This window comes from Myotis daubentonii, chromosome 9 (genome assembly GCF_963259705.1).
Source record: "Myotis daubentonii chromosome 9, mMyoDau2.1, whole genome shotgun sequence".
Lineage (NCBI taxonomy): Eukaryota > Metazoa > Chordata > Mammalia > Chiroptera > Vespertilionidae > Myotis > Myotis daubentonii.
The window spans coordinates 37,681,279-37,694,220 of record NC_081848.1 but is presented as its reverse complement, the minus strand read 5'-3'; the positions used below and the strand labels follow the sequence as shown (position 1 = coordinate 37,694,220).

The 12,942-nt window shown below is 43.6% G+C and overlaps 1 protein-coding gene across 1 annotated transcript in view; it reads right to left on the bottom strand.

Annotated features, from left to right (window-relative positions):
* TENM4 (teneurin transmembrane protein 4) overlaps positions 1-12,942 on the bottom strand; it is a 756,175-nt gene that overhangs the window by 385,368 nt on the left and 357,865 nt on the right.

Below are 12,942 nucleotides of genomic sequence, written 5' to 3'. Positions count from 1 at the left end.
CAGTCAGGTCTGTAGTTGGAAAAGTAAGGGGAATTTGAATTGCCTTTGCAGATAATCATAAATATTCTTTTTTCATAGTATACCAAATCTCAACAAGTAGTAGTTTCTTAAAGGTTCGTTGGTGTTAATTGGAAACCATATCCATGAACACATCTTATTGTTACATTATAATCCATTAGCTTATTTTATACTTCAAATGTATTTTTTTTATCATGTGTGAGTCTGTAACATCATGCATTGATGACTTGGAAAATATCAGTTCACTGACCTGTGAGGGTCTTACAAATAGTGACATATTTCATTGTAAAATATTTTTTAAAAATCACATTTCTTTTTTTTTTTTTTTTTTTTTTTTTTTTTTTTTTTTTTTTTTTTTTTTTTTTTTTTTTTTTTTTTTTTTTTTTTTTTTTTTTTTTTTTTTTTTTTTTTTTTTTTTTTTTTTTTTTTTTTTTTTTTATTGCTTAAAGTATTACAAAGGGTATTACATATGTATCCATTTTATCCCCCCGCCCTAGACAGTCCCCTAGCCTCCCCTATCACCCAGTGTCTTATGTCCATTGGTTATGCTTATATGCATGCATACAAGTCCTTTAGTTGATCTCTTACCCCCCTACCTCCTGCCCCCCAACCCTCCCCGGCCTTCCCGCTGCAGCTCGACAATCCGTTTGAGGCAGCTCTGCCTCTGTATCTATTATTGTTCAAAAGTTTATAATGGTCTCTATTGTCCACGAATGAGTGAGATCATGTGGTATTTTTCCTTTATTGACTGGCTTATTTCACTTAGCATAATGCTCTCCAGTTCCATCCATGACGTTGCAAATGGTAAGAGTTCCTTCCTTTTTATAGCAGCATAGTATTCCATCGTGTAGATGTACCACAGTTTTCTAATCCATTCATCTACTGATGGGCACTTAGGCTGTTTCCAGATCTTAGCTATGGTGAATTGTGCTGCTATGAACATAGGGGTGCATATATCCTTTCTGATTGGTGTTTCTGGTTTCTTGGGATATATTCCTAGAAGTGGGATCACAGGGTCAAATGGGAGTTCCATTTTCAGTTTTTTAAGGAAACTCCATACTGTCTTCCATAGTGGCTGCACCAGTCTGCATTCCCACCAGCAGTGCACAAGTGTTCCTTTTTCTCCACATCCTCTCCAGCACTTATCGTTTGTTGATTTGTTGATGATAGCCAGTCTGACAGGTGTGAGATGGTACCTCATTGCTGTTTTGATTTGCATCTCTCGGATGATTAGTGACTTTGAGCATGTTTTCATATGTCTCTTGGCTTTCTGAATGTCCTCTTTTGAAAGGTGTCTATTTAGGTCCTTTGCCCATTTTTTGATTGGATTGTTTATCTTTCTTTTGTTAAGTTGTATGAGTTCCCTATAAATTTTGGAGATTAGGCCCTTATCAGATATGTCATTGGCAAATATGTTTTCCCACACAGTGGGTTTTCTCGTTGTTTTGTTGATGGTTTCTTTTGCTGTGCAGAAGCTTTTTATTTTGATGTAGTCCCATTTGTTCATTTTTTCTTTAGTTTCAAGTGCCCTAGGAGCTGTATCAGTGAAGAAATTGCTTCGGCATATGTCTGAGATTTTCTTGCCTTTGGATTCTTCTAGAATTTTTATGGTATCCTGTCGTACATTTAAGTCCTTTATCCATTTTGAGTTTATTTTTGTGTATGGTGTAAGTTGGTGGTCTAGTTTCATTTTCTTGCATATATCTGTCCAATTTTCCCAACACCATTTATTGAAGAGACTATCTTGGCTCCACTGTATGTTCTTGCCTCCTTTGTCAAATATTAATTGAGCATATTGGTTCGGGCCGATTTCTGGGCTCTCTATTCTATTCCATTGATCTATATGCCTATTCTTGTGCCAGTACCAGGCAGTTTTGAGAACAGTGGCTTTGTAATACAACTTGATATCTGGTATTGAGATCCCACCTACTTTGTTCTTTTTCAGGATTGCTGCAGCTATTCGGGGTCTTTTTTTATTCCAGATGAATTTTTGGAGAGTTCGTTCTAGATCTCTGAAGTATGCTGTTGGTACTTTAATGGGAAGTGCGTTGAATTTATAGATTGTTTTGGGTAGTATGGACATTTTGATGATGTTGATTCTACCAATCCATGAACACGGTATGTTCTTCCATCTGTTTATGTCTTCCTCTATGTCTTTTTTCAACGTCCTGTAGTTTTCTGAGTAGAGGTCTTTTACCTCTTTAGTTAAGTTTATTCCTAGGTAGCTTAGTTTTTTCGGTGCAATGGTAAACGGGATTGTTTTTATAATCTCTCTTTCTGAAAGTTCACTATTGGTGTATAGAAATGCCTCAGATTTCTTGGGGTTAATTTTGTATCCTGCTACATTGCCAAATTCATGTATTAAGTCTAGTAGCTTTTTGATGGACTCTCTAGGGTTTTGTATGTATAATATCATGTCGTCTGCAAATAAGGACAGTTTTACTTCCTCTTTTCCAATTTGGATGCCTTTTATTTCTTCTTCTTGCCGAATTGCAATGGCTAACACTTCCAGTACTATGTTGAACAGGAGTGGTGAGAGGGGGCATCCCTGTCTTGTTCCTGTTCTTAGGGGAAATGGTGTTAGTTTTTGTCCGTTGAGTATGATGTTGGCTGTGGGCCTGTCATATATGGCTTTTATTATGTTGAGGTATGATCCTTCTACTCCCACCTTGCTGAGAGTTTTTATCAAAAATGGGTGTTGAATTTTGTCAAATGCTTTTTCTGCATCAATTGATATGACCATGTGGTTTTTTTCTTTCAATTTGTTTATGTGATGTATCACGTTTATTGATTTGCGGATATTGTACCATCCTTGCATCCCTGGGATAAATCCTACTTGGTCATGGTGTATGATCTTTCTGATGTACTGCTGGATCCGATTTGCTAAGATTTTGTTGAGGATTTTGGCATCTATGTTCATGAGGGATATTGGCCTGTAATTCTCTTTCATTGTGTTGTCTTTACCTGGTTTTGGTATTAGGGTGATGCTGGCTTCATAGAATGAGCTTGGAAGTGTTCCTTCCTCTTGAATTTTTTGTAGTAGTCTGAGGAGGATAGGTTTTAGTTCTTCCTTGAATGTTTGGTAAAACTCCCCTGTGAAGCCGTCTGGTCCTGGGCTTTTGTTTGATGGAAGCTTTTTGATGACTGCTTCAATTTCTTCCATAGTTATTGGCCTGTTGAGATTTTTAGATTCTTCCTGATTGAGTTTTGGAATGCTGTATTTTTCTAGGAATTTGTCCATTTCCTCCAGGTTGTCTAGTTTGTTGGAGTAAAGCTGTCCATAGTATTTTTTAACAATCATTTGTATTTCTGTGGGGTCTGTTGTTATTTCGCCTCTATCGTTTCTGATTTTATTTATTTGGGTCCTCTCTCTCTGCTTCTTGGTGAGTCTGGCTAGAGGTTTATCAATCTTGTTTATCCTTTCAAAGAACCAGCTCTTGGTTTCATTGATTTTCTGTATTGTTTTTTTGGTCTCTATGTCATTTATTTCTGCTCTAATCTTTATTATCTCCTTCCTTCTGCTCACTCTGGGGTTTTCTTGTTGCTCTCTTTCTAATTCTTTGAGTTGTAGAGTTAGATGATTTACTACCATTTTTTCTTGTTTTTTGAGATAGGCCTGTAGAGCTATAAACTTCCCTCTCAGGACTGCTTTCAATGTGTCCCATAGGTTTTGGATTGTTGTGTTTTCATTGTCATTAGTTTCCAGGATGTTTTTAATTTCTTCTTTGATCTCATTGGTAACCCAATCAATATTTAATAGCATGCTATTCAGCTTCCAGGTGTTTGAGTATTTTGGGTTGTTTTTATTGTAGTTTATTTCTAATATTATGCCATCGTGGTCTGCGAAGACGCTTTTTATGATTTCAATCTTCTTGAATTTGGGGATACTTTGCTTGTGACCCAATATGTGGTCTATTTTTGAATATGTCCCATGAGCACCTGAGAAGAACGTATATTCTCTGGCTTTGGGGTGAAGTGTTCTGAAGATGTCTATTAAGTCCATCTGATCTAGTGAGTCATTTAGGATTGCTGTATCTTTGCTGATTGTTTGTCTATAGGACTTATCCAGTGCTGTCAATGGTGTATTAAAGTCCCCTACTATGATTGTATTGTTGTCGATCTCTCCTTTGATATTTTCCAGGAGTTTTTTTATGAATTTGGGTGCTCCTACATTGGGTGCATATATGTTTACCAGGGTTATATCTTCTTGTTGTATTGATCCCTTTAGTATTATGAAGTGGCCTTCCTTATCTCTTGTTAAGTCCTTCACTTTGAGGTCTATTTTGTCCGATATAAGTATTGCTACCCCAGCTTTCTTTTCCTTTCCATTTGCCTGAAAGATATTTTTCCATCCTTTCACTTTCAGTCTGTGTGAGTCCCTTCTAATGAGGTGGGTTTCTTGTAGACAGCAGATGTATGGGTCATGTTTTTTTATCCATTCAGCCACTCGATGTCTTTTGGTTGGAGCATTTAGTCCATTTACGTTTAAAGTTATTATTGAAAGGTACTTGTTTGTAGCCATTTCTTTTTGTGTGTGTGTGTGGCTGTTTTCTTTCTGAGCTTTTTATTTCTTCTTTTTATACCAGTCCCTTTAGCATTCCTTGCATTGCTGGCTTGGTGGTGACAAACTCCCTTAGTCTTTTTTTGTCTGTGAAGCTTCTTATTTCCCCTTCAAGTTTGAATGATAGCCTTGCTGGATAGAGTATTCTTGGATTCAGTCCTTTGCTTTGCATCACTTTGTAAATTTCAGTCCATTCTTTTCTGGCCTGATGTGTTTCTGTTGAGAAGTCATTTGACAATCTAATGGGAGATCCCTTGTATGTAACTTTCCGTCTCTCTCTTGCAGCCTGTAAGATTCTCTCTTTGTCCTGAACATTTGCCATGGTGATTATGATGTGTCTTGGTGTGGGTCTTTTCGGGTTCACCTTGTTTGGGACTCTCTGGGCTTGTGTGACTTTTTTCTTCCCCACCTCAGGAAAGTTTTCTGATATTATTTCTTCGAGTAGGTTTTCTAATCCTTGTTCATCTTTCTGTTGTTCTGGTACTCCTATTATTCGTATGTTGTTTCGTTTCATGTTGTCCCAAAGCTCCCTTAGGCTCTCCTCCTGTCTTTTAATTTTTTTCTCCAATTGCAGTACATTTTGGGTGTGTTTTGCTTCCTTGTCTTCTAATTCACTTATTCGGTCCTCCGCTTCTCCTAGTCTACTGTTGATACTTTCAATGGAGTTTTTCATTGCAGCTATATCACTCTTCATTTCTTCTTGGGTCTTACTTAGGTTGTTGATTTTTTCATCTGTTTCTTCTAGCTTCTTCCATATGTTATCGATTTTTTCATCTGTTTCTTCTAGCTTCTTCCATATGTTATCGATTTTTTCATCTGTTTCTTCTTGCTTCTTGAAGAGGTTGTCGATTTTTTCCTCCATCCGGTTTATGCACTCTAGGATCCTTATTCTGAATTCTTTATCTGTCATGTTGCATGCCTCTGTATTACTTAGCTGCTTTTCTGGAGAGTCCTCCTTCTCTTTCCTTTGGGGGTTTCTTTGTCTACCCATGTTTGATCTCACTGACATATCTAGATGTTGAGTTGTTCAGTGGTTGCTCCCTTGGTGGCAGTGACTCCTTGGTCTGTGGTTGCTCTTCGGGCGGTTGTGGTAGCAGCTGCTCTTCAGTTGGCAGCAGCTCCTCTGGTGGGTGCTGTTCACAGCTGTGGTGGCTCTTCCGGCTGGTGGGGCGAGGTTTCACGTACAGCTGCTGTTCCTCAGCAGAGGATGAGGTGCTCAGGAGGTTGCTGTTGCTTGGATCTGCTGCGTTGATTTAAAGGCACAAAATACAACACAACAAGGCACCACGTACCAGGCACTATACACAAATATATTCACGATATTGATAACCCCAATTAAAGGTGACCACCTGAATTAAGAGAATTAGGGGATAAGGAAGAAGGAAGAGAAAAAGATAAAAGAGAAAAAGGAAAAGAAAAGTAGGGACCAAAAAAAGGGAGTGCAAAAATGAAATTGGGAAAAAGGAAGGGGGAAAATAAAAGCGAGAAAAGAAAAGAAAAAAAAAAAAAAGAGCGAAAAGAGAGAATGAAGTGGAAGAGGGAAGAGACTTTTTATATGAGGAGAATACTCCTATAGAACAGCCATTAATCCCAACAAATTCCAGCAACAGCTCCCTGGATATGAATGCAAACTAGAAACAACCAATAATATAACGATGAAAATAGAATGGTGAACACTAATCCCAAAATAAAATAAAGAAAAAATAAAATGGCACTTTAAAAAATGGTAAAATGGTAGCAGTAATAATACTGGTTAAAAATAAGAAGGTAGTAATTAAAAGGGTAAAATCAGGTGATGGAAAAAGAAGAAAAGAAAGAAAAAAAAAAGAACAGAAAAAAAAAAGAATGAAAAAAAAAATTGGTTTCTTAGTTAAAAAGTGAAAAAAGAAAAAAAATTGCAGTAGTGAAGGTCCTTCGTTTCTTCTATTCTTCAGTGTGGCTCGCCTTAGACCTTCCAGGTATTCAGGAGAGTGTTGAGTTTCCCTGCGATATACTGTTCCTCTGTGTTGTAAACCACAGTCCTTATTTTAAAGCATGCCGCATTTATTTCCCAGACTGCCTTATTTTGTGTTTAGCAAAGAGTCAGTTTGTGGGTCAGCCTCTGGGTGGCAGTGTTCTGGGGTTGGCCTCTGAGGCTATAGGGCCTCTCTGTCCAGTGGAAGTTCACTGCCCAGAGCTGACTGCGTAATAGTTAGTTACCGGTGCTATGTTGTTGCTGGGATTGAAAATCCCCCTATAGGCCAGACCCTGTTAACTCCCAGGGACTGATCAGGTTATCTTAATCCTTGATCTCGTACAGGGTGGAATCTGGGTGTGGCTGTGCTCCTTGCCTGGGGGCTGGGGGGAGGAGACTCCCTCTCAGGAGCGGGTGGCTGCCCCAGTCCCGGGCTCTGGGGTGTCTCAGCACTCAATTCACTACCACCTCTCCCGGCTCCCCCTCTTTCCCCAGTCTCTCCCCAGATTCCACTCCCCAGCACACTCTCCCTCTCTTCAGCACAGGTGAGTGTCTGTATCCGAAATGTCCCATGAACAGGATTCAGTGAAAACAAACAAACAAATGCCAGCCGCAGAAACGGGGAATGCTTGGTTTCTGTAAGCTTCTTCTCTTACCGGGACTGCATGGTCAGGTCAGCTCTTCAGGCTGCCCCCTTTAGGCTCAGTCCTCCGTAATCACAGAACCCAGCTCTCAATTTCCCTGGCGGCGCCAGGAATCAATTTGGGATACATTTAAACCAGGCCAGGGCTTCTTCAAGTCCTCTTACTAGGAACTACAAGGACAACAATGCTAGTGGCTGTTACATACTGGCTCCCCAGTCATGCAACTCCAGCAGAGGTGGTACTATGAAGTCCTAGGTCAAACTTTACTAAAGCAGTTTGAGGCTAGTGAGCAGAAGGGAGGACTGGAATTATGGCCAAAGAGAAGCCAAGATTATAGCAAACAAAGATGGTGCCAAGTGTCTCATGTGGGAGGAATTGCAAGGCTGGGAGTGGGAGCTGGGCAGCAAGGTCAGAAACCAAGGTGATCAGCAGCGGGGTGGAGCGAGGTATGAGGTATGAGGAACAGGCGAGGGCTGTGGGTCATGACCAAAGCCATGAACTATGAGAGAGTGTGGACTGTGGCATGGGACAGACCAGTGCTAAAAAACTCTGCAAGTGGGCCCAAGAAGCTGTGAGGCCAGGAGAAGAATTGGATGTGCCCCTCCCCTGGGAGCCCATTTTGGTCACAGAACCTAAGAGCATTGAGGTCTTCTCACTGCTAATAGGGAGGAGCAGCTCATTCCCTTTAGCAGGTACTGATCCCCTCCTCACTGCCTCCATGTCTCCCCCTGGCCTGAGCCCCGTCCTGTCTCCTGGATTTACTGCAGTAGCCCCCTACTCAACATAGCCCATGAGAGCTCAATACTGCTTCCAGTATGATCCTGTCCACGTGTTAATCAGACCCTGTCACCCCTCAGCTCAGAACCCTCCCCTGGCTCCCTGGACAATGGCCTGCATGCATCCCTACCCCACATTGCCTCTTTGACCTCCTCCCTTACTGCAGCCACACTGGCCTCCTTCTGCTTTCAAACAAGCCAGACACGCTCCTGCCTCAAGTGCCCCGAACCTGCCCTTCCTTCTGCCAGCGTCGCTTTTCCTCCAGACACCTCCGCACTCTCCCCTCACCTGCCTCAAAAGCCATCTCATCTGTGAAGCCTTCGCCGGCCACCATATTTAGGACTGCAACCCCTCTCCCATCTGGCATCCCCTCACCCCTTTCCATAACACATCCTATATAAGTGAATTGTTAAATTTGTATATCATCAGACTCCCCACTGATGAGTGGGCAGGCTTGTCTGTGTTGATCATGCTGAAAACAGTACCTGGCACATGGTAGGTGCTCAACAAATTGTTGTTAAAGACAGACAATCCACTGAACTCTCCAACCTTCCCTCCCAGCACACCTGCCCCCATAGCTCCACTCACACTCTGAAGTTCCAACCTCATGGGATACAACTTAAGTTTGTCCACCTCCATGCCTTTGGCACACAGAATCCCCTGGCTTCCTCCTCTTTACCCGTGAAAGTCCTTCCTAGCCCTCAAAGCCCAGGGCCAGCACCTCTTCCATGAAACCTTCTCAGACACCCTCTGGCTGGAATTTTTCTCTTAAACCTCTATGATCACTACTCTAAACATGTTTTCTATAGCGCACCACAATTTCAGAGTGGCCTGATATGATCTTTAGCTCCTGATCAGCTCTCACAGGTTATGGATTCAGTTTGCTTTCTGGAACTTTCTAACGCTGACAAAAGTGTATGGTCTGGAAACAGCTAGACTTACCTCTCAGATCATATAAATTGTATGCGTTAAGCTAATAAAAACCAGTTTCTACAGAAAACTGTAGTGTGCAGTGGTCACTGGAGTGAGGCAGATCTGCCTCAACCCTGGCTCTGCCATTTACCAGCTGTGCAATCATCAGCACGTCACCTAATTTCTCCAGATCTCAGTTTCCTTGGCTAGAAAATGGGAAAAGGTTAAGAGTCAGTGTCTAGAGCCAGCTCTCTTCTGGCTCCCAGATTCTCAAGTGCTCTGACTCTACTAGACCCTTCCCACGCCTGCTTGGACCCTGGGGCCTTACCGCCCTTATTACACGAATAACACTGTCCAGGGGGAGGCTCTGACTCCCTGAAAATGCTGGCACCTATGCATTCCCGGGAGGGAGTGTGGGCCGGCTCACAAAGCTGCCAGGTAGTCAAGTGTGGGGGTCCAATCCCCACCCCAGCTGAGGGAGCCCGGCTTCCAATCCCAGATGAAGGACAATGGCTGGGTAGCTACAACTGCGGCCACTTAGGGAATTCATGATAGATCTTCCCACAGACTTTTAAAACCAAGTCTCATGAGCATGGAGCCAGGGAGGGCAGGGGAGAAATTGAGTTAACTTGGTAATGAGCTTCTCTCTCACTGTGCTTTGGAGATGCTCACCTAATCTTCTGACTCTGAATAAGCAACTTGGCTGCCTAATTAGGTTAACTAATAATTTCCCTTTTGACACCCAGGCTGCCTGATAATTTGGGGGTAACTGTGATTCTGTTTCATTGTTTCCTTTCTAAGTGAATTTCTCAATTTGCCTCCGGGATTAAAGTGTGGAGTAAATCCTCACTATTCCCCAGACCCACCATGCCTCTTCACGCCTCCAGGCGTTGGCTTGCACAGTCTCCTCTACTGGGAATGCCTCTTGGCTCCCTTATGCTCAGGGAAGTCCTACTTTGCCTTGGAGCCCAGGTGCATACCATGAGTGGAATGAAGGAATGAGCCTCTGCACCCTCAGGGCAAAATTAATATTAATAGCTAGCATGAATTAAGAACCAGACCAGACACCTCACAAATGTAGTACGAGCTCACGGTAACACTTCAAGTACGAAAGATGACATGCTGATCTTTTTGTTGTTGTTACTGTGGTAAAACATACATAACCCTTTTAACCATTTTTGTTGTTGTTGTTATTAATCCTCACTCGAGGATCTTTTTTCCATTGATTTTTAGAGAGTGTGGGAGTGGGGAGAGAGGGAGAGGGAGAGGGAGAGGGAGAGGGAGAGGGAGAGGGAGAGGGGGAGAGGGAGAGAGGGAGAGAGAGAAACATCAATTGGTTGCCTCCCACATGTGCCCTCACCAGGACTAGGGATCAAACCTGCAACTCAGGTACATGGCCTTGACTGGGAATCAAACATGTGACCCTTAGGTACACAGGGCCAACACTAACCACTGAGAATACTTACCAGGGCCTTTTAACCATTTTTTAAGTGAACAATTCAGTGGCATTAAGCACATTAACATGTGTAACCATCACCATTAGCTCATCTCCAGAACTTTTTCATTATCCCAAACAGAAACTCTGCACCCATTGAACACTAACTCCCCATTCCTCCCTCTCCTGGCCCTTGGTAACTTCTGGCATGTTGTTTTAGGAAACTGTGACTCAAGTAGGTTTCAGAGCTGGGACACAGCATGGCCAGGATTTAAGGCCAGGTATCCTCACTAACTCTGGAATCACTGTTCTGTCCAGTCTGTGACACTGCCTGCTACCCCTCCCTTATAGATTGGGCCACAAGACTGTCATATCACCACCTCCCCAATATTCATCTAGATCCTGCATTCTAGAATAATGTTTGGCACACTCAAGGAGCTCAGTATATAGACAAAATTATAGAATGACTCTACAACAGGGACACTGTGCCTACCTGACCCTGTGGGTGGAAATAGAGCTCACATTGCAACCTTTGCTTTCTAGAAAACATTTACTGAATGCCAACTGTGTGCCTGGCCTGGTGCCAGCTCCTCCTCACTGCCCCCCAGCCTGCTGGCTCCACTCAGCGGGAGAGGCTGAGGGGCGGCTCTGCCTGGCGGCCCTGAAGAGGAAGATTTGTGTTTACATTACCCAGTCAATTCTGTATTTATTTTGGATATTAAGCAGTGACATAAAAGCTGCTGACATTAACCTTCAAGGGCAGAAATTGGCTTTAATGGACCCCATAAAAGTTATTATTGATGGCAGCTGCATGCAGCATCACTGTGACCTCAGCAAAAGCCTCCACCGCTATCAATACTGTTGACAATTACTATTGACTAATGCAAGGCTGGAACGGGTAGAGGCAGAGGCGGGTTCCTGTGGCTGGAAGTTGCTGGGGATTATGCTTTGCATTTGCATCTGGTAAGGAGCTCTGAGAACTTGGTCACACATGTTTGATTACCTCAGTTGAGAGTCCCACCCTCTCCCTGATTCCAATGGAGCTGGGCAAAGGGCTCAGACTAGAGGATCAGAGAAATCTGATTTCAAATCCGAGGTTTGCCAACTTGATGACTCACTGGCTATGCAGTCTTGGGTGGGTCAGGTGACCTTTTTGGAGTCTCAGTTCTCCCATCTGGGAGATGGAAATACCATAGTGTTGTTATGAGGATTTGAGGCAATCAGTCACACACGTGCAACAGCTTGACACACAGTAGGCCCTCTATATGTCTTCCCTCTACTCCTGAAAAGTGGCCACACTGTGATGTGTTGCTTTACATGTCCGATGGAATTGAGCCCTGTTTGATCATAATATCTGAATTCTCATCACAGGGAAAGGGGAACTGTGGCCAGTAGGAAGTATATGAGAGAAAGAGAGGAGGAGGAGGGGAGGAAGACTGAAGGTGGGGGGATAGGGAGAAAAGAGGAAGAGAAAGAACCAGGATAGGAGGAGAGCCTGGCTCCAGCTCAACTAGACAAGGCCCATATACCCTTCACCTCTCTGAGCCCATCTTCAGCTGTCAATTGAGGAGACACCCTGTGAGCAAGAGTACTGTCAACCTCATCAGTGGATAAAAGGGAGCCATTCCCATGGCTCATTTACTGTCAGTATGAGTCACTGACAGCATTTAGACCCGAGTATCACAAAGCTGTTAATCTAACTTCCCAACTGGGAGAAAGTGGGCAAGCGCATAGGTACCTGTGGGGTGTCTGGGTTTGGGGAGTCTAGGTCTGGAAGGAATGCAGAGGCCAGGTCTCTTTGTTAGATTCTCATGCCCACCTCCTTTGCCTGCCCATCCTCCCTGAGTTCAGTGGGGCTTGGAGTGTGGTGTCCAGTGCAGAAATGGATAATCAGGAGAGGGTGCAGGCCAGGCGAAGCAGGCAGCCATTTCCCTGACCCCATTATCAAAGGCCCAGGCTCTTCAGGCTCATTGACTATGTCATTATCACCCAACAGAGGCTTAATTCAGCAGTGATTCAGCTCTCAGGGAGTGTACAATAGTGTGGGTGGTGTGCACCTCACTCTGTCATGACTTTATGGAAAAGGGATCATTTGTCACCATAGCGAGAAGCCTTCAAAGCAACCAATAACCCAAGTATCTTGCTGCCCAGAAATTGGTGGGTCCCAAAGCACCAGAGAAAGGGAGGCTCCCGCCCCCGCTCCCCACTCCCCGCAGCAGCAAACTGCAGGGCAGGCCTCACTCAGGGCCCCTCAGCTCTGAGGGTAAGGAGGAGCATTCTGAACCCAGACTCCCTTTCCTGCACCAGAGAAAGGAGGCCTTGGAAGAAAGGGCTGAAGAAATGAGACTAAAATACGGAGTCTAGCCCAGCCACACTTCCCCAATCTTGCAGATATGGGAAAGCTAGAGCAAAACCTCAAGTTTTGAATTATCCCACCATGAGAGTGTTTGTTTGGAAGCCATCTCTGATCAACACAAGATGCTGGGGTGAGGCAGCGCCCATGGCGATGGCCCAGGACTGCTGAGCACCTGGAGGCTGGAGCCTGCAGGAACAGGGCTCAGGCAGGATCCTGTGCCCAGGCCTTAGCAGACAAGCTGTGGGGGATGGGTTAGCCACGTCCCTGGCCCCTCTGCTTTCCCAT